Source organism: Neofelis nebulosa, chromosome 3, assembly GCF_028018385.1.
Source record: "Neofelis nebulosa isolate mNeoNeb1 chromosome 3, mNeoNeb1.pri, whole genome shotgun sequence".
In the NCBI taxonomy this organism is placed as follows: Eukaryota; Metazoa; Chordata; class Mammalia; order Carnivora; family Felidae; genus Neofelis; species Neofelis nebulosa.
Window position 1 is genome coordinate 27,629,858 of NC_080784.1, and position 20,016 is coordinate 27,649,873.

Below are 20,016 nucleotides of genomic sequence, written 5' to 3' on the forward strand. Positions count from 1 at the left end.
CAGGTCAGATAAGCACAGCCTGGAATTTTCAAGTATCTGCTGTAGCTGGTCCCACAATCTTGTTTCTTTGGTGCACAAGCCTGGGAACGCTGATGATTTTCTGACAGTTGCCAGAACCCGGGGCTCTGTGAAAGATAGGACATGAATGTGGAGTATTTCCCCCCGTGGTGGTGGCGAAGGAGAAGTCATTCCCTCATATGTGGTTCCTGCTGCCCGTGATTGCACTCAGAGCAATCAGCTGCCAGCGCCCAAGGGGGGGCCCAGAAAGGGGCTCTAACTTAGCTCTCCTTGCTCTCCAGCACCGAGAATTTCTGAGGTCCTTCATCATCTATTCATTGAAGTTCGAATAGAACCTTATTTAAGGGATCCCACAGGGTTGCCAGGTGCACACATGAGAGAGGGTGATGACACCTGGAGTTGTACAGTGCACAACCAGGGAGGCATGTGCAATGGCCCTGGGGTCATCTCGGGAAGTCTGGTGGCTAATAAGCACATCCCTAGAGAGTGGCTTTGTGGGGCAATTTTGCCACAGTCTGGACTTACCATTCATTTCAGAGGTTTGACCACCTCATTTGTGAGAAGAATCAAGGTCCTCTTGGGGAAGGACCCACCTTCGTTATGCTCGCAGAGGCCGCTGTGATTAAAAATATCAACTACCCCGGCTACTCAGAGTGGACAACCTGAGACGGGTATAGCGGACACTCACTCGATGAGGCTCCTAGCTCTGTGGTCGACGATCCCTCTTTCTGACGGCCCTATCTTTACAGAGGAAGAGAAAACATGTCTAAGTCCCCGCCATTGCTGAGCGCCACAGGGCTGGAGGCAGTCTCTCTTGGGTGATTTTGTACTTCTTGCTTTGATTCCCTGAATATGACTTTCATGGTTTAACTTATAGAGTAGAGACCTTAATTCCAAATTATTCTGGGTAAATTTGAGGGAACTGCTTTCTCCCAACCCGCAAATACGGAGATGCTAGCGAAGATTCCCAACACCTCTGCCCCCTCCCCTGCTCACTGACTCACGAACACAGCATGTCCTGTCCCCATCGCCTGCATTTAGGGGTGTTATTCCCTCCTTCCAGCCCCTGCATTCTTGAATCCATAGATCAAGGGCCACCTCCCACAGGAAGCCTTTTCTGACCACCCCACCCCCCTTACTGATCTCTCGTCTTCCGAAACTCTATAGCACCTTGAGATAATGGAGCAAAATTTAGCCCTAAATTGGATATTGGTTAGTATTGATCTCTGTCACTTCCCGTATGTTCTATTTCACCAACTAGGCTCTAAGCCGCTTAAGAGTAGAAAGTGCATTTCATATTTCTTCAGCCTCCCCACCATGTCTAGCACATGGAGAACATATGGAAGTATTAGGTGCAAAGATGCATATTAAATGGCTCTCTGCATCTCCAGATATCACCATATTTTCTATGCACCTCAAATCCCCTTCCTCCAGGAGATCTTTCCCAACCACTGTGGCTCACGCTGATTTCTTCTGCCACTCCTGACCACCCATTATCGTCTGGGTCACGCGTTCTCACTCAGTTCTGCCTGATGTATCCTCTGTATTAAGGTATGAGAGTCCCGTCTGCACGACTGCAGTGGGGTTTGGGTGATGTTAGCTCCCGGATGAGGTGGCAGCAGTCAAGGTGTTGTATCAGGGTCTGACTCCCACAGGTCAGGCCGTAAACTTTTACTCCAGGTTGCATGTAACAATTTGTAGCATAATAAGATCTGTGAGATTCTTCCGTTAGCAGAAATTTTGCCAACGGCTCTTTTCCCAAAGACGGCCCAGAGGCCCGCCTATGCTAAGGGAAAATAGCTCTCTGGGAGAAAATCACTCCACACCCCAAAACGCGTTGGATGTGGTTCAGCATTTTTCAGGAGATTGGCTTAGCATTTGGAATCCCGAGGCTGCCGTTTTCACCCTCAGGCTGACGGCCCACCTTGTTTGTGCAGAATGGTCCAGGTAATTCGTCAGTGGACAGCAACCTTCCTCCCTCTGGTCCTGAAATGATGCTAGGAGGCCCTTCGATCTGTCCGTTCTTTATCAGGTGCAGCCGTCACTGGATTCCACGAATTAAGGCTCTGTGCTCGGGGCCCCGGCCAACTTGAGACCTTTAGTACATTTAACTTCCAAAATTCTCCCTTCGGTTTCTGTCACTTATGGTATATTACTTAATTCTTATCTATACCTTTTGGGTAGTGATTGTAATGCAACTAAACAGGTGCCATAATGTACTCCTCCAAGGGGCCTGCTTTTCTATAATGATAAAGAGATCGCTGCGTTCTGGCTTAATCATATGAGCTTCAATTTGTGGGCTGCCTCCAGACGCAGGGAGAAGGGTATAAATATGCAGCATTGCTCATGTTCATTTTGCCTTAGCTCATTCTTGCCCATTTCATTATTCGATTTCAGAAAATCAGGAGCATTTAATGGTGTCAAGGGCACAGCCGGGAAACCGCAAAGAGACTCTAATGACTTAGGAGGAAGAGGCAAGTCCAGAGGTAACAAAAGATGCTTCTAGAAGCTTCACCGTAGCTCAACATAGTGTACTACAAACCCAGAAGGAAGGACTAATGAAAGAAAGCAACGCACACTTGATTAAAGCCACAGTTTGCCGAGAGTGGAAGAAAGGGCTAACGAGGGATAAAATCCACTGTTGAGTCTAAAATGCATGTACATTTGCCTATGAAATTCAGCTGTGCCCGGAAGCACGTGCCTCGGTCTCCAGAGTCACAGGGTAGCACTTGTTGCTTTAAGAGACAGCTGCCAGCCAGTGAGACACCATTGCCCAGGACCAGTCTTGGTGGAGTCTGGGAGAGACCCACTCAGGAAGGTCTGTGGTGGGGCCCCCATCCAGACACCAGGAGGCTCTGGGGCAGATGGTTCGTAAACCTCATTTCAAGAAACTCTGGAGCAGATGACTCCAGGATTTTCCAGCTGTGTATAATATACACACAATCTCTAAACATTCAATTCTTTGTATATCTTATACATTCATCCCCTCTGTGCACACAAGCAGAGAGAGACTCTATACCATCTGTCTCTCCTCTGTGTATAAGGATTCCGTGGGTGCTTCATTTATTATAGAACAACTGAATTTTATAAGTTTCTGGTAAAGCCAAATAAATACGGTGTACAGACTTGTGTATTTTCTTTCCTCGCTTGGCCGAGAAGAATTTAATTTATAAAGGACAACCAGAATCACAAACACTGCTCCGCATCTCTGAGAACTCAACGCGGAAGTGTCTCTGCGCTCGACTTCAGGCACTGTTTCCAAAGGACTCGGGGACCTTGTCTTGACTGTGCTGATTCCTTGTCTTTCCTTTTAGCGTCGAACCTGCGTTTTGACCTCCAGAGTCTGATGCCCAGTGGAGGCTTCGGGGATCTAGAAGCTGTTACTCCAGAGCCTTGCCCGGCCTTGGCCAAGTGGAAATGACATCTTCTCCTCTGTTAACTCAACATCTTCAGGAATGGCAGGTGAGTCTGAACTCATGAATTGATGGTGAGCGCTTTGTAAAGTCTGACCAAAGGAGTGGGTACAGAAGGATCCTGGGGCCCTCTGTGTGCTCCAAACGAGGAACTGTGATCTGGGTCACTAGGGGGTAGGATGGGGTCACTTTTGTACCGCCTCTTTGCCAGTCCAATCCTGAGTTTTCTCCTCCAAAAGCCTACTCTTTTTATACACAATTTTAGAACTGGACAAGAATTTAGAGGTTTCATGAATAAAGGTTAGAAGTCCAGTCTCCTGATTCCAAATTCTGTGTTCTGTGTTCTGTGTTCTTCATAAGCATTATCCATATTGGTGCGGGTGGGACCTTTGGAGGCTGGATGCATTGGACCCCCTGGGTCCCATTCTGCCAGGGGCCTACTCCTGTTCTAGCAGAGGCCTTTTCTAGCGAATCCAGCCACGCTTTGCTAACAGAAGTGATTTGAGGTCGAGTACGAGAAAAGAGCAACCCCAGACCAGGCTGTTGAGCGTTCTGAGGGGAGAGCATGCCTTGACTACCCCCATGTCCTTATTTCTGAATTTTGAAGCCTTTGGTAGCTTCTCAGTAATGCCCTGCACTTTTCAGATTCCCCGCCCCCCCCTTCCTTTTATTTTCCCCACAGCTTTGCAGAAGTATATTTGGCAAATAGAGTTGTATATATTGGAATTGTATATATGTTCGAATGTGATGATTTTGAAATACCTCCACATTATGAAATGATCACCAACCAACATATATACCACCTCACATAGTTACTTTGTGTGTGTGTGTGTGTGTGTTGTGATCACTTAAGATTTTCTCTCTTAGCGAATTTGAAGTATATAGCACAGTATTAGAAACTACAGTCACTGTGCCATCGATTGGGTCCTCAGCAGCTCTTCATCTTGTAACTGGAGGTTTGTAGCCTTTGACCAGCGTCTCCCCCATTTTGCCCTGTTCACACAACCACTATCCTGCGCTCTGGTTCTAGGAGTTTGACTTCGTTATCAGAGTCAAATAATTATTTATTCGATATATAACAATAATACTTATTATTATCATATATATAATAAATATATAATAGAGTTATCTGCATATTATATATTTATACCCTAAATATGTAATACAATTAATTCTATAATTAAATAATGACTATTTTTTAGATTCTACATGTAACTGATACCATGCCATCAGACATGTCTCTCTCTGTCTGGCTTACTTCACTTAGCCCTCTAGTTTCATCCGTGTTGTCACAAATGGTAGGATTTCCTTCTTTTCTAAGGCTGAATTTTAGAACCGCATTTTCTCGATCCATTCATCCATAGCTAGATACTTGCGTTGCTTCTGTACCTTTGCTAGTGTGAATTGTGCTGCAACGAACCTGAGACTGTAGATCTATCTTCAGAATAGTGATTTCATTTTGTTTGGGCAAATGCCTGGAAGTGGGATTGCTGGATCACATGCAAGTTTTATTTTTAGTTTTTCGAGGAACCTCCATACTGTTTTCCATAGTAGCTGCACCAATTTACATTCCCATTTAAGTCTTTAATCCATCTGAAGTTCATTTTTGTGCATGAGGTAAATGGCATTCCAAGCCTTTGGTAGCTTATCAGAGACGCCCTGCTCTAGTTGGATTCTTCCGCGTCCTAACTCAATGTATACATTTGTCAAATCTGCCAATTCTAAGGCTATATGTGCTCATGAACCAACATATAATAGCCCTTACCCCCTGTGAGAGGTATGCTTCTTCTTCCAGTTGGGAGGAATTGTCCCTGGAGCTCTTGCTGTATGCCATTATGATTCATTGATTTTACTTTGGTGGTGGGGCTGGAAGTAGGGGGAGAAGAGGGAGATTGAATAAAATGGGAGTAAATACATTCATCACCAATGTTCAACTTCCTTGCTTTCAGACAGGCTGATTCAGTGGTCGGAATCTAGGTGATAAGAGTGGGGAGTAGCATGAAAGAAAAGGGAAGGGCAACTCATTATCAGTGGATGAAGTTGAGAGAACCAATGAATTATTGGGTAGTAATTCTGTTCTCATAGCATTTCTGTTGCATTGTTTCATTATAAAGAAGAATCAATAGAAAGATGACACTCAAGGTTTTTAATTTAGTGAATCTCATCTAGGACCAAATACACCTGACAGTAGCCTGACTTCTTAAAATGCAAACACTGTGCTCAGATTTATTAATTTTTATGGTATGAATATTTAAATAAGCCTATCCCAATGGAATCATTCTACACAGAGCTAATGCACTTACATTTTTAATGAAATGAGTAGTCAACCATTAAAAATAAAATATTGATATGAATTGTTAGACTAATTGATTGGGGAAGAAGTTATTGTGCAAGCAATCGGAGATTTAAGAAAAATGAATAGAAATCAAACGACCCAATTATTGTCAGCCCTTGGCCTTAAGGAAGTCTATTCAATATATCTCTTTTCGTTATGAACAATCGCTTTTTAAAATGTCTAAAGAAAATTATCACTGTAAATCAAGCCTCAGGTAGGAAATGAGTCAAAAATAATATGATCTTCACAGCAGTACTTAACTGCTTAGGTCCTGCTATAAAATATGGGGGTGGGGAATTGAAGTAATTTTCTGTTATTCAGGCCCAAACCTGCTTTTTCCCGGACTCCACATAAATACAGCAACTCAAACTAAAAATAAGTCTCCCTTGGATTTGAAGACATCTGTGTGCTTATCAAGATGCAAACAAATATAATTTTTATTTCGAAAAATTTTTCATGCTTCTTTCTTTATTTATTTGGGGAGAGAGAGAGAGAGAGCGTGCACACACACCTATGCAAGCAAGGGAGACAGAGGGAGAGACGGAGAGAAAGAATCCTAACAGGCTCCATGCGGTCAGCACAGAGCCTGACGCGGGGCTCGATCCCACAAACCTTGATATCACAAGCTGAGCCAAGATCGAAAGTAGGAAGCTCAGCCGAGTGCTCAGCTCAGTGCCCCACATGTGTAATTTTCAAAGTCACTTTAAAGAGAGTTTAAAAACCTCTCAGAATTTTTTTAAGTAGAAGAATTATTGTTTAAAGCAAACTCTGCCGGTCTTTCTTCTAAGTATGATTTCTGTGTTGGATTGCCTTAATGTGAGGCATACTTTTCTTTCAGTCAAAGGTTTAGGCTTGACTAATGAAGACGGCTCAGTTCTCAAATTCTTTCTAGCAGCTGCATCTCTAAATGAAGAGCCCGGATTTCACCGCCACCGCACATTTTTTTTTGCTGACCAATGAATTCCTAACTTATGTTCGGTTAGGAGTCAGTTGATAAACAGAAAAGGCAGCAGAAAGAGCTATAACCCATTCACGAAAAGACTGAGTTCAGACTTCCTGCTGAATACCTCTCCTGGGGAAGTTCGGTGAGGAACGTGAGCATTGATTTCACAAAACAGGAGGCCCTTCCGTGTATCAGCAGCACGGTAGGTGCCAGAAGCTCAAAGAACAATAGGCAAAGATGGAGAAAAGTGAGCTGTTGGCATTTTGCGGATGGGAACAGAGATCTTGAAGAAATGAGAAAACTAGGATATCATAGGGAAAATGGTTGGAGTGATGCCCTGGGAGGTGGGGGGGATGCAGCACAGGGGTGAGGGGATGTGGTGAGGGAAGCAAAAAAGGTGGACCGAGTGAGGAAGAAACAGTGGAGACCTTGGCGATTAGTGTCATTTAGTGCACTGCTTCTCAAGAATACAACTCTCCTGCAGGTCTTGTTAAAATGCAGATTTCGCGGGGGGTAGGTCTGGGCCAGGCCTCCATTTGCTTTTCTACCAAGTTTCCAGAAGATGCTGATGCTGCTGGTCCAGATCACACTTGAGTAATGAGATTAGAGGATCCCAGTTTCATCTGTTGGAACGTGAAGGATGTCCGTCCTCACGAATGATTTATTTATTAAGTGCCTGCTGTGTGCCCCGCAATCTGCTAGGGACCCCGAAGCGCTGAAAAGAAGATGAGAACCCCCTTGTGCGGGAACCTAGAATCTTACAGAGGAGATAAGACATGCGAGCGTAAAGCCACTCAAGTGAAACAGAGGAGACTGTGTTTGAAAGCCTACCTGTGACGGGAAGGCGTCCTGAGGAGAGACACCCATCTGGGCACGGTGGTGCTTCGGCAGAAATGCGGGGTGATAAGCTTACGCTGAAATAAACACAGATCAGAAGGGTTGGAATGCAGGTGCAAAGAACCACAGAGACCCCTGTGGGGCCTTAACCCACCCCAACTCCTTAATACTAACACTTAACAGAGTGAGCATCTCTGGGGTTGAAAAGGCTAATTGCTGTGGCTACATCTGAGCTCAGCTGAAAAGGCAGGTGTCTCCGAGAGTCTCCAGCGCACCCAGCAAATTACCGGTCACGGTAATGGCCATGCAGTAAGTGACTGACTCATTGTCAGAGCCCTTAGTGAACCACAGAGCAGCTACCGTGGCTGTTCTAACGTGCCCTACTGTAGACATCGGGGCTCCACAGATGAAAAACAAAAATAGATTCCCATTGTAACAGTGGAAGAAAAATATAAATAATGATCGTGGCATGGCAGTGTGTTTAAGGCATTTGTTTCTTAATTGCTTTTGCTATTGAATGAGACAACAAAAAAAATGGAAATAATGTTTTCCTTCTAGCTGTCTTCTTAGAGGAGCAACCACACCTTTGTGTTCAGTTTCAGACTCTCTGGATTTCTGAGGGCTTGCAGAAGTGAACCTTGTGCACTTTTTGGAAGATCCGACCCACCCGGGGTTAGGCTAGAGTTGCCAGAGGAGGAGGACCTCTTCTGCCCACACGTCCTGGAGCTGAATCGCAGCGGTCACACCATGTAACGTGGTGATACCACATGGACGTGTTGGTAACTCAGCCAAGGCCAGGAGCAATGAATATGTCCGGGAAGGGGAAGAAGCCTTCATCCAGGAAGGGCCATCATTTGGGCTAAGCCTCCAAGGATGAGGAGGAAGTTGCAGGTGGCACAGGGCTAAGGTGTTCTGGAAGAAGGTGGTGGCTTCTGCAGAGAGCCCCGGTGAAACCCCTGTGTCGGGAGGATGCCGAACTCAGGCTTTAGTGCAACCTGGGGCCCTGAGGGGCTGTGGTGGGGGGTGAGAATGGAAAGGTAGACCAAGGCCAAGCTAAGAGAGATCCCTAACATCAGGCAGGAGAGTTCAGAACTCATCCTTCTCAGATGGTGGTGACTACTCAGGACGTTCCCATCTTGCTTGGATAATATATGACGGTACACGCAAAAGGCCGGCAGTTGGCTTTGCGGCGCTGTTACTAACCTGCCGTGTGGTTCTCGTCAATGGGCAACTTCCCTGACCCTGTTTTCCCCCTGCTGTGCTCGGGGCGGTGCTCGTTCTGGCACAGCAAACTCACAGTATCTCCTGTGTGTTTCCTGTGTGCCCGTCACACACATTATCTACCTAATCCTCCAACGGTCTGGGGGAAGAGGCTGTGTTATCAGCCCCTTTGCAGTCGAAGAAACAAATGCTCAAGGTATTTAAGTCGTTGACCGAAAGACACACATGGCTAATAATTAGCAAAGCTTCAATCCAAACTCCTCACCTATACTCCTGCAACACCCCACACCCCCAAGATGGCCATTTTTAATAATTATCATTTCAAAGAAAACATCAACCTCAAAATCGTTTCAAGGTAGCTTTAGGGCATGACCTCACGGTCCGCACAGTCCTAAGAAATAATGGAATCATCTGATGCTGGCCTACAAACACCTTATAAATCATTTGGCTCACTCTTCTCTCATTACACAGGAGGAGCCTGGACCACAGCCAGGCTGGGGAGAACACCCAAAGTCACACAGCTTGTCCTAGTGAGAGTTGGCCCTATGATGTTTTAAGGTGGCTCAAGTACAGGGTTTTGAATCGGGGCTCTGATAAATACAGTTTAGGATTTTTTGCACTCATTTTCTATTCCTTACACTCGAGAGCCCTGCTCTCGCTTTCTTTATAATCCCCCATTTCACAATGGCATTGAGAATAAGTACCCTGGGGCCTTGGAGACACCTGGGGTCAGACGGGCATTCTCGAAGCTGATTGACAGCTGCTGACAAAGATCTGGGTTCTGATGTTTTCTGGGAGGAGACGTAGGCCTGTGTTGCTTCAAGAAAAATGTTAGAAATTTTCTCCTGATGAAAATGGATGTGATAGTCCTTAAGAGAAAAAATGGTGATATTAAGTCTTAAAATGTGCCGGAAAAATGAAGACCTAAACAGCCTCAAGGCTCTTAAAAACTATTTATACTTTTTAATTTAGCAACTCGTTTCTAGGAATGCATTTTAAGGAAATAATCGGAAATTTCCAGAGATACGTGAACATGGATGTTCATCTTACCATTACTTATAAAAATTTAAAAATAATAATAATAATAAAGCTACAAATGACTTAGCTGGTCAACTTCAGGGCAGTGCCCAAAACATAGAATCTTATGAAGCCATTAAAATATTAGTTAGATATGGCTTCAATGGCATGAGGAAATGCCTATTATGCAGTCTTAAGTGGGAAGAAAGGTTGAAATAATACAGGTAGCACGATCTTAAGGATGTAAAAAAACTACATAGAAAGTGGAAAATACACCAAAATGCTAAAGTTTCTCTATAGGAGGGGTAGAGTGATGAGATTAAAAGTGATTTTACCCTTTTCCCTAAATTGATCATGGTTTTCCAAGTTTTAAATGAGAATGAGTTCGTTTTGTAATTAAGAAGCAATCTTTCTAAAAAGAAGCAGAGAAAGTCTTGTGTAAATAGCAAACATGATCTCTCATGAGGCACCTTTCTTATCTTCCATTTGAAGCTGTTCTCCTACGTGACATAAAGCTGTGTGTGTCGACTCACAATGGACAAGGTAGTTTCAGCAATACTGGAGATTGGCTGTGAAGGCCATTTCCAGAGTTGTGATTTACAAAAGGAGACCGTCTTCCAAGGTGGAAGACCTGGGGTCTGGTTCAAGTCCGGGTGCATGGATCTGAAGAAGTAACTTCCCAATAAATACCTCAGGATGGGAGACAGGGGCCAGTGATGGGCAGGTATCTTGCCTTAAGATTGAAGTGATCCTCACTGGAGAAATAAAAGTCCTTCCCCAAACCCTAGTTTTTGCTCTAAGAAGAACCTCAGAGATGAACTAGTCAGCCCCCTCATTTCTTCCCTGGCTTTATTGAGATGTCATTGACCTACACCACTGTGTACGTTCAAAGTGTGTGACATGTTGACTTGATACATTTACATATTGCAAAATGACTACCAACCACCATGGTGTCAGCTAACACCTCCATCCCGTCAAACACCACATGTTATAGCTGAGAAAACTGAGTCCAAGGAGATTGAATGACTCTCAAGGTCACACAAGGAGTGACCAAGACTCCAAGCACCTAGTCCTGTTTGTTTCCACTGTTCAAGGCTGCCTCCCTAGCTTTGAAATAAGTGTCTGCGTGCTTTAAATAGGCATCTGCAGTTTATTATTAAAATGGAAAGTGTGAGTCGCCACTGTTCCCCTACGTGATCCCAACAACAAGCCTGGGATGCCAAAGACGTCCAGTGCCAGTTGAAATCACACTCCCGCCACTCTCAGCCAATTTAGTTCTGAAATGGTTAGATTCCTGATGCCCCGAACCAGAATGGCAAAAACTCCAGAGGTTGGCAGAGTGTCCAGGATCTGTGGGGGTAATCCGCATTTCTGGAATTCGTGAAGGAGAAAGGGAGAACAGCATCCAACAAACGTACCATTTTCAGAAACTTGGTTCCGCGCCCTGGCATAATGGGGATGTTCTCAGCCCACTTTGTGGAGATTGCTCGACTCTGTCCTGGCATGGGGAATAGACCACAAGGAGATGGCTGCCTCTGGAAATAGAACAGTGAAGAGAAGTTGGGATCTATGATGATGGCAAGGAGCCCCAGTAAGCAGAACAAACCACAGACAAAGGCAGACAATCCTATTAGGATGGAAATGTGGAATGTGGAATGTGGCAGAAGGGAAAATGGGCTGGGGATGGGAGCCAGCTGAAGTCAAAGCGAAATCCCCTCTGACCGAGGACCCACCTCACTCCTTCAAGGGAAGTGGGAGCGCTTTTAGCTTTCTAAGCTTTCAGACCCAGGACTGGGGAATCTCAACATCAGACTCTTGCACTTTTTGCATTGAATGCTGCCTTGCCTTTCCTTGTTCCTGCATGTGCCTACTTTATTCTAGTTCTGTTAGTGCTTGGGATCCCCAAGCAACCATGGTAATGCCTGGAAGCGATGTCTCGTTGGTGGAGACGACACCACAGATGTGTCAATGGTGACCAAGAGGATAAGCAGTCAGAGAGCAGGGAAGAGTCTCTTCCACGTTTCAAGGCACAGAGTAACCCAGAGGTGGTATTAGAGGTCATCAATATTTTCAACTACCACGAGGAAAATTTGCCAGTTGCCTTTATGTTCTGTCTGAGGAATGGAAAGGAACAGAGACACTCAGGATTGCAAGAATTATACTAAAGAGTACTCGCAGTAACACTCAACAGGGATTTGTAAGAATCAATTAAAAGGAAAATATGAATTTAGTATTTGTTATATCGTATGGACTACATGCTGGATGATTCGTCGTCATATAAGTAAAGAGAACGTTTCTGCCCTCAGGGGCTTTTGACACGAGGAAAGACAGAAAGTAAACAATTATTTGTAAGTGTGATGAGTATCACATGGGGAAGTACAACATATTCTGGGATCATATAACGATGTATGCATATTTGGGGGAGGGATCCAGATTAAATGCGATACTACGCATAAAGTGCTTAGCATGGTCTCTGTCACATGGTAGTGCTCAGTAAGTTGTAGCTGTCATTTCTGTCATTACTGGTATGCTTCAAGGGACAATACCCTTTTGGACTTTTGAGCTGGGAAGGAAAGTGTATGACCTCCATGCTAGTCATTCATCTGTTCATTTACCACACTTTTTTAAAAAGTTTAGGAGGGAGGTCCTATATTCAGTGATAGAAATACAACAATAGTTAAGAATCCTTACCCTTGAGGGGCTCAAATTCTCATAGGGAAGAAAGACATAAACAAATAATTACAGAATGGTGCAACAAGAAATATATTCTATAGCACAAAGAACGGCACGTTCAGGTCTGTCTCTCGGGGTCCAAGAAACCTACCCTCAATAAGGGAAGGGGGTTGGGTCTGGAAGGATAAGTAGTTGTTCTCAAGGAGCCCTTGTTCTATAACCAGTTCTTTCCTGGGTGTGGGAAGCTTCACAAGATCACTTTTATTTTTGTGTTTCTATGTCCATATTTGATCTCTCGGTTCAATCACCTGAGGCATTGCCAAAAAAACACACAAAAAAAATGTTGGAAAGGGTTCATTGCCAGGCTATAGCTACAGAATTTTTGGCCATGAGAACAAATTTAGAACAACCACATTTCTTATAGAGAAATTTACTTCCAAAATAACCATAGAATGGACCACAAAGACCGTGACTCAGAAAAAGTGAGATTCAATCAAGGTCTCAAAGAATACTCCAATGATCTGTGTATCCAAGGTGAGAAACTTCTGTCTCCCGATCCCTGGGACAGTCATCAAGTGTTGGCAAGAGAGTGAGGCCACTTTCCAAGCTGTTGTCCCCGGGGCAGAACCCTGTCCTCTCTGCGCGCTCCCTGCCCGGGCACAGAGCCTCAGCGTCCTGTCTGAAGTGTCCCACAAGGGGATAGAGGAGAAAAGAATGAACTCAAAGAAGTTTCCAAAGTCCTTCTCAGAGAGAGGTTGTGATGGCTTTGTTCCTTTAAGCCAGTCTGTGGCTGAGAGACTGAGGCCCTCCCCACTCTGCAGCCCCTTCTCTGCCAGGAGCTTGGGCCAAGTCAGAAGCGGAGCCCAGACTCCGCCAAGTTGACTGATGGCCCAGAGAAGCACAAACCATCTGATGTCTTTATACGGGTTCCTGTGTGGACCCCTCATGTAAAAAATACTGTAACTGGGTTCGGCAGGCCCACGCCCGTGGAGAGTTCTCTGGTGGGTGACCCTGTGGGTCACGTCGCACAGCAGAAGGGAAAGTAACCTCCTGCTAACTCTAGCTGGTGCAGCAATCAACTGGAGAAGAGTCAAACTTGTCTCTTTCCCAACTCATATCCAAAACAAACAAGCAAACAAACACAACTCCTGAGAAACAGGAAGAAAGGAAATGACCTTGCTCCTAAGGAGAAGAAGGATGGTAAGGATAGCTATTCCCCAAGCATTTTACTCTCAGGTCCTCCAATCTTGACCAAATCTGTCCCAAAGCACCCCCTCCCTTCCACCCCAGCCACTATTCAGAGAGAAGGCCCACTCACCAGGAAAAGGAGACTCGATGGGCATTTATTTTTTTAACTCCCAAGAATACTCAGCAGCCTGATCTAACTATGAGGTTTCAGAAACCAATAAATTTGGTATTTCACATGCCCACACTCTGACTCAGGGAAAAAAGAACCCAGAAGAATCTGTTCTAGAAAGGCTTCTCTGAATAAGCACAAAGACTGCTCAGGGGATACAACATCTCTATCATAAGAGGCTTCAAAAGTCAGAAGCAATTAAAGTAGAAAAGAAGGGGACCATCCTGTGGGGGAAAAATAATATACCCAGACTCCTTCTTTCAGTAAAGACCTGGACGGTGACTACAGTATGGAAAGTGAGGAGCGTTCCTCTATTTGTTCCTACTTTTAGCTTAATGGTACCCAAGGAGTGCAGACTCAGAGATAAAAGTACAAGCAAACTCCCTCTGGAAATTCCATGCCGAGCCAGAAGAGCTGGAGGATTTAGGAAGGATTTTCATCAGGATATTCACAGTGGTTATCTCCATGCTGCAAGATTTTATGGATTTTCCCTTCCTTTTTGTATCTTTCTTGTTTGAAATTTCTCTTTATAATAAAGCCGAACTATATTATAATCAGGTACAAAATAAAATACACACGATCGTGTCTTATGCCTCTTTTCAGAGACCTCAGTAAAACTACAATGAGGGAATAAACTCAAAATGGTGGAGGTAGTTGTAGGAGGGATCCCAACACGTCTTCAGTGGAGGTGAAGAGAATAAAAGCCCATTGATAGATGATCAGATCGAAGAAGCCACATTCCGACAGATGAAACACAATAGTCGGTCAAGTTAATGGCAGAAAAGCCATTGTAATTATGTACAGGAGCCCCACAAAGATACGAGACTCCAAAACGCAAGCAATTGAGCCTTATATACCATCCTGAGCTAAGGAAAGGGAGAGGGGGTCTGGGCGCTTCAAAAGGCAAGAAGGCAGATCACAGGAAGATGAGACAAGGAAATATGTGGTATAGAAACGTTGTCCTGCCACACAGGGCTCCTCCAAGGGACAAATCAAAGCACACCTGGTGGAGGGTCCAAACTATCACTACGAGTAGGGCAATAAAATAACCACAGTCACAACAACAGAGAGCAAGTACCCATCTCCGGAAAAACACCTCCTGAAGGGCCAGGCCCTGGACAGTGTGTGACCCTCCTTTCATATAGCAGTGCTCACAGGTGCAGAGCACACAACAAGCTTTTAAAACGCATAAGGGACAGAAAACTAGCCAAAATGATGAAACGGACGAATCTCCTCAAAAGAAATCCCAGGAAGTAGTGACAGCTCACGAATTGATCAAAACCGATTTAAGCAATGTCACTGAACAAGAATTTAGAATAATAGTCATAAAATTAATTGCTGGGCTTGAAAAAAAGCATAGAGGACAGCAGAGAACCTATTGCTACAGAGATCAAGGCACTAAAAAATAGTCATGATGAATTTAAAAATGCTATAAATGAGGTGCAAAATAAAATGGAGGCAGCCACAGTGCAGATTGAAGAGGCAGAGGGGAGAATAGGTGACTTAGAAGATAAAATTATAGAAAAAGAGGAAGCTGAGAAAAAGAGAGATAAAAAAATCCAGGAGTAGGGCACCTGGGTGGCTCAGTCGGTTAAGCGTCCGACTTCAGCTCAGGTCATGATCTCACAGTTTGTGAGTTTGAGCCTCGCATCAGGCTCTGTGCTGACAGCTCGGAGCCTGAAGCCTGCTTCCTATTCTGTGTCTCCCTCTCTCTCTGCCCTTCCCCCACTTGTGCTCTGTCTCTCTCTATCAAAAATACATAAATGTAAAAACGTATATATATATAAAAAAAAAATCCAGGAGCATGACAGGAGAATTAGAGAACTAAGTGATGCAATCAAATGGAACACTATCCATATCACAGGAATTCCAGAAGAAGAAGAGAGAGAGAAAGGGGCTGAAGGTGTACTTGAACAAATCATAGCTGAGAACTTCCCCGATCTGGGGAAGGAAACAGGCACTGAAATCCAAGAGGCACAAAGAAGCCACGTTCCAGAATGGTGGTGAGGGTGGAGGGGTGGGATTGCAGAGATCACCGAAATTGTCTGTAGAATTGGCCAGTTGGTGGCACCCCACATTCTCCTCCCCTGGATGGCCAAACGCCAGGCAAATATCAGAACTCCCTTCTCTACAGATGTCGAATGTTCTTCCTGAAAATTAGGGCTTCTGAATCCCTAACTACCCCCCTGCTTTTGACATTTGATAGCTTCCTAGCCAGAATCCTTTTTCTGCTCACACCAAAGTGAAGCCTGCCCATCAACCAGCCCCACCAAATGGTCGCATGGTATTGGGACGCCAATGGATTTAATGAAGGAAATCCATTTAACTTAAAGGCACAGGACATGCTGCATGATATTGGGCCCCATAGTATATTATCAGCCCAGTGCCTGCCTCAATATGTAGGGAAAGAATTGATTAAGGTATCAGTCATTTCAGTTTATATTAACATAAAGTTTATTGGTTACTAACCTTGAGAATCAGCCTACTAGAACACAGAAGACTTAAATATGGTTATAAAAAATATACCAGGATCAACCTTGACAGTGTAAAAACATATTCCAGATGTCAGAAAATGAGAAGGACACAGAGAGAAGAAAAGTAGAGCACTTATATCTTCATCCAATTTAGCTGGGAATCAAGAGGCACTTTCTATGTAAAGTGGTACAGCTATTATGGAAAACTAGTATGGAAGTTCCTCAAAAAATTAAAAATAGAACTACCGTATGACCCAGTAATCCCACTTCAGCGTATCTTTCCAAAGGAAACAAAACCACTATCTTGAAAAGGTATCTATACTCTGTGTGCACGGCAGCATTATATATCACAGCCAAGATATGGAAATAACCTATGTGTCTTTTGGAAGATGAATGGATAAAGAAAATGTGATATATATATATATATGCACACATACATATATATGTATATATGTATGTATATGTATGTATGTGTATGTATGTGATATATATACATATATATGTATATACATATTTGAATATTATTGAGTTTTTAATCTTAATATTGAATATTACTCAGCCATTAAAAAAAAGAAAGATATTCTGCCATTTGGGACAACATGGATGAAACTTGAGAGCATTCTGTTAAATAAGTCAGAGAAAGACAAATAGTACATAGTCTTACATGTAGAATCTAAAAAAAAAAAAAAAGACACATTCTTAGAAATATGGAGTAGAATGGTGAATGGTGGTTGCCAGAGCTTGGGGAGTCAAGGAAATGGCTAGATGTTGGTCCAAGGATACAAACTTTTAATTATAAGAGGACTGCATTCCGGGGATCTAATATATAGCATGGTGAGGATAATTAACAATACCGTACTGTATACTTCAAAGTTGCTAAAAGCGTAGATCTTGTTTTTTAAGGTTTATCTATTTATTTTGAGAGAGCAAGGGAGATAGAGAGCCAGCAGGGGAGGGGCAGAGAGAGAGGGAGACAGACAGAGAATTCCAGGATCTCCAGGGTCAGTGCAGAGCTCAACCCGGAGCCTGAACTCAAGAACTGTGAGACCATGACCTGAGCCGAAATGTACGCTTAACCGCCTGAGCCACCCGGGTGCCCCTAAGAGAGTAGATCTTAAGTGTTCTCCACACAAAGAAAAAGTAGCTACGTGAAAAGTGAAGATGAATATATTAACCAATCTTATTGTGGTGATCATTTCATACTGTGTATGTATACCAGATCATGATGTTGTATACCTTAAATTCACAGTTGTCTATTATAGCTCAATAAAGTTGGGGAAAAAAGAGGTACTTTCTAAAGTTGATGGGATATAAAAATATATGTTTACAATATTAGTCAGAGGTACAACGGACATGAATAGTAGGATAAAAATAATCACAAAAAATTGGGGAGAGGAGAGGAAAAAGTGCATTAAATCCTCTGAATGATTAGACCATGTCTTAAATTAATAAGTCAAGAAGCGTGTGTAAATTTAAAGTCAGGCTGGTAACCACCAGAATTAAGAGCAGAAAGCATTCACTTCTGGAAACTAGGGTAGGCCCTAAGAAGCGTGGGTGGCCAATTGTAGCTTCTTATTATAAGACCCTTCTTTCCTTCCTTCCTTCCTTCCTCCCTCCCTCCCTCCCTCCCTCCCTCCCTTTCTTCCTTCTTTTCCTTTTTTTCAATGTTCATAATAAACATTAGGAGGGAAATGAGAGGGGAAAGAAAGAACAGAAGGAAAGATGGGTGAGGGAGGGAAGGGGAAAGAAAGAGAGAGAGAGAGAACAGAAAATGCCAAATGCTATCAGGATGTTACCTCTCACCATATCTTACCACTGATGTTCTATTAATACAAACCAGCACAGGTATCAGATGGTATAAAATCAGTCTGATGGTTTTGGTTGATTTTTCCTTCTCCTTCTGAGAAGGATTGGACTCTCTGACAGTCAGTCACTGCTTTTAAGTTGAGGCATGAGGTGCTGCAGACCCCAAGTCCAATGAAGCCTTGTGCCCCGGACTGGCTCCCTCCCTCTCCTAGTTGGTCACTGAGGGTCAGCCTCTTCTTGACCCTGCCTCCTTCAGATTCACCCAGCGAGGACCCGGGACTCTGCCTCGGCCTTCAGCTTGTTTGCCTTTACACCAGGCTCTTCATCCTGGCCTTGTCTCCCTTCATTTTGGCCTCCAAGCCACTCAACCCAAGGTTGATCCATGGACCCGGGTCCAATAAGCATAAGAGAGTAGAGTGTTCTTGTTTAGCACAGATGACCCAGGAGATGAGGGACCCAAGAAAACTCACTAGCAAGGAAGGCTGTGCACTGGCACCAAGAATCATGCAGTGTTTAGTAGATACAGTGTAGGCTTTGGGCTGCTGAGCTGGGCTGCTCACATCCTGGATCTGCTGCTAACTGTATCACCTTGGCCAGAAATTTGGCTTCTCTGAGCTTCTCTTTCTTTTTTTTTAATGTTTTTTTAAACGTTTATTTATTTTGAGACAGAGAGAGATAGAGCATGAATGGGGGAGGGTCAAAGAGAGAGGAAGACACAGAATCTGAAACAGGCTCCAGGCTCTGAGCTGTCAGCACAGAGCCCGACACGGGGCTCGAACTCACGGACCGTGAGATCATGACCTGAGCCGAAGTCGGACGCTTAACCGACTGAGCCACCCAGGAGCCCCTGAGCTCCTCTTTCTTATCTGTAAGGTGGGGATAGTATCATCCTGGCATGCACAGCTTGACTGAGAGGAAGAAAGGATGCACGTAAAAGGACTCACACTGCTGATCTGCCATAGGTGCATAATGTTAGATCCTCTCCCACATCTAAGTCTCCTGTCTTCCTGCTTCCCTTTCTCTGCCTTATAGATGGGTGGACACAAAGTGAAAACCAACCAAATGCTCTGCAGAGATCACATCTAGGTTAGGAAACGCCAGGACGGATAGTAATTCTGTTGCTTTGCTACAAGTCTCTGTGACAGCTGGCAGCTCACTTTCCTTGGGGGAAAAGTCCCTCTTTCAAGCAGCTCACCCTGAAGGTTGAGGAGACATCTGGGGCCACAAGATCCATTAGGACTTTGGGTCATAATATTTTTAAATACTATTAGGATTGGTAAGACCCCAGAGGTAATCCGGTCACCAGTCCTCATGGAGGGGGAAGTAACTTGAGATTCAGAGAAGTTGCCTAGTTCAATATCACACGCCAGCTAGACTGAATTCCCACTCACTGCTCTCCTGAATGGAAAGATACTCTGAGAAATTTGTGTTTCTGTGTCAAAAGAATGCAAGTTGTGCAATAAAATGCAGTCGTAACTATGATCAGTATGGAAAAGATGAGTGATGGAAAAGCTCTAAACTAGAATAAGAGGACATTCATTTTTAGAACATTTTTTTAAATGTGAATATATTTAATGAGGCTATAATTAAATGCCACTATACGTTAAAGGAAAATGTTGCCTGGGCACCAAAAAAGAAAGAAGGATGACAGACGATAGATGCTGATAGATAGTGAGTTTATTAAACAGTATCTATTAAATGCAATAGATGGAATACATCCCAAACAGAAGCAACCAGAAAGCCCATTGCTTAGCGTTTTAAAAGCATGGCTGAAAATCTACAGCAAAATTTACATAAGAAAGTTAAATAATTTCTAGAGTTTTCTTGAATCTGATGAGTTAGTATGTTAGTATATATACATTTTTTTCATGGAGTGGATTAGGACTCATGGGCTGGAAGACCATTTGGATAGGATACCATTA

At 43.8% G+C, this 20,016-nt stretch overlaps 1 long non-coding RNA gene across 1 annotated transcript in view; it reads left to right on the top strand.

Annotated features, from left to right (window-relative positions):
- The window catches only part of LOC131506495 (uncharacterized), a 95,038-nt gene that overhangs the window by 47,459 nt on the left and 27,563 nt on the right, over positions 1–20,016 (top strand). Inside the window, exon 3 of the long non-coding RNA XR_009258975.1 lies at positions 3,333–3,480. This is a non-coding gene — a long non-coding RNA (uncharacterized LOC131506495). The remainder of the gene's footprint in view (positions 1–3,332; positions 3,481–20,016) is intronic.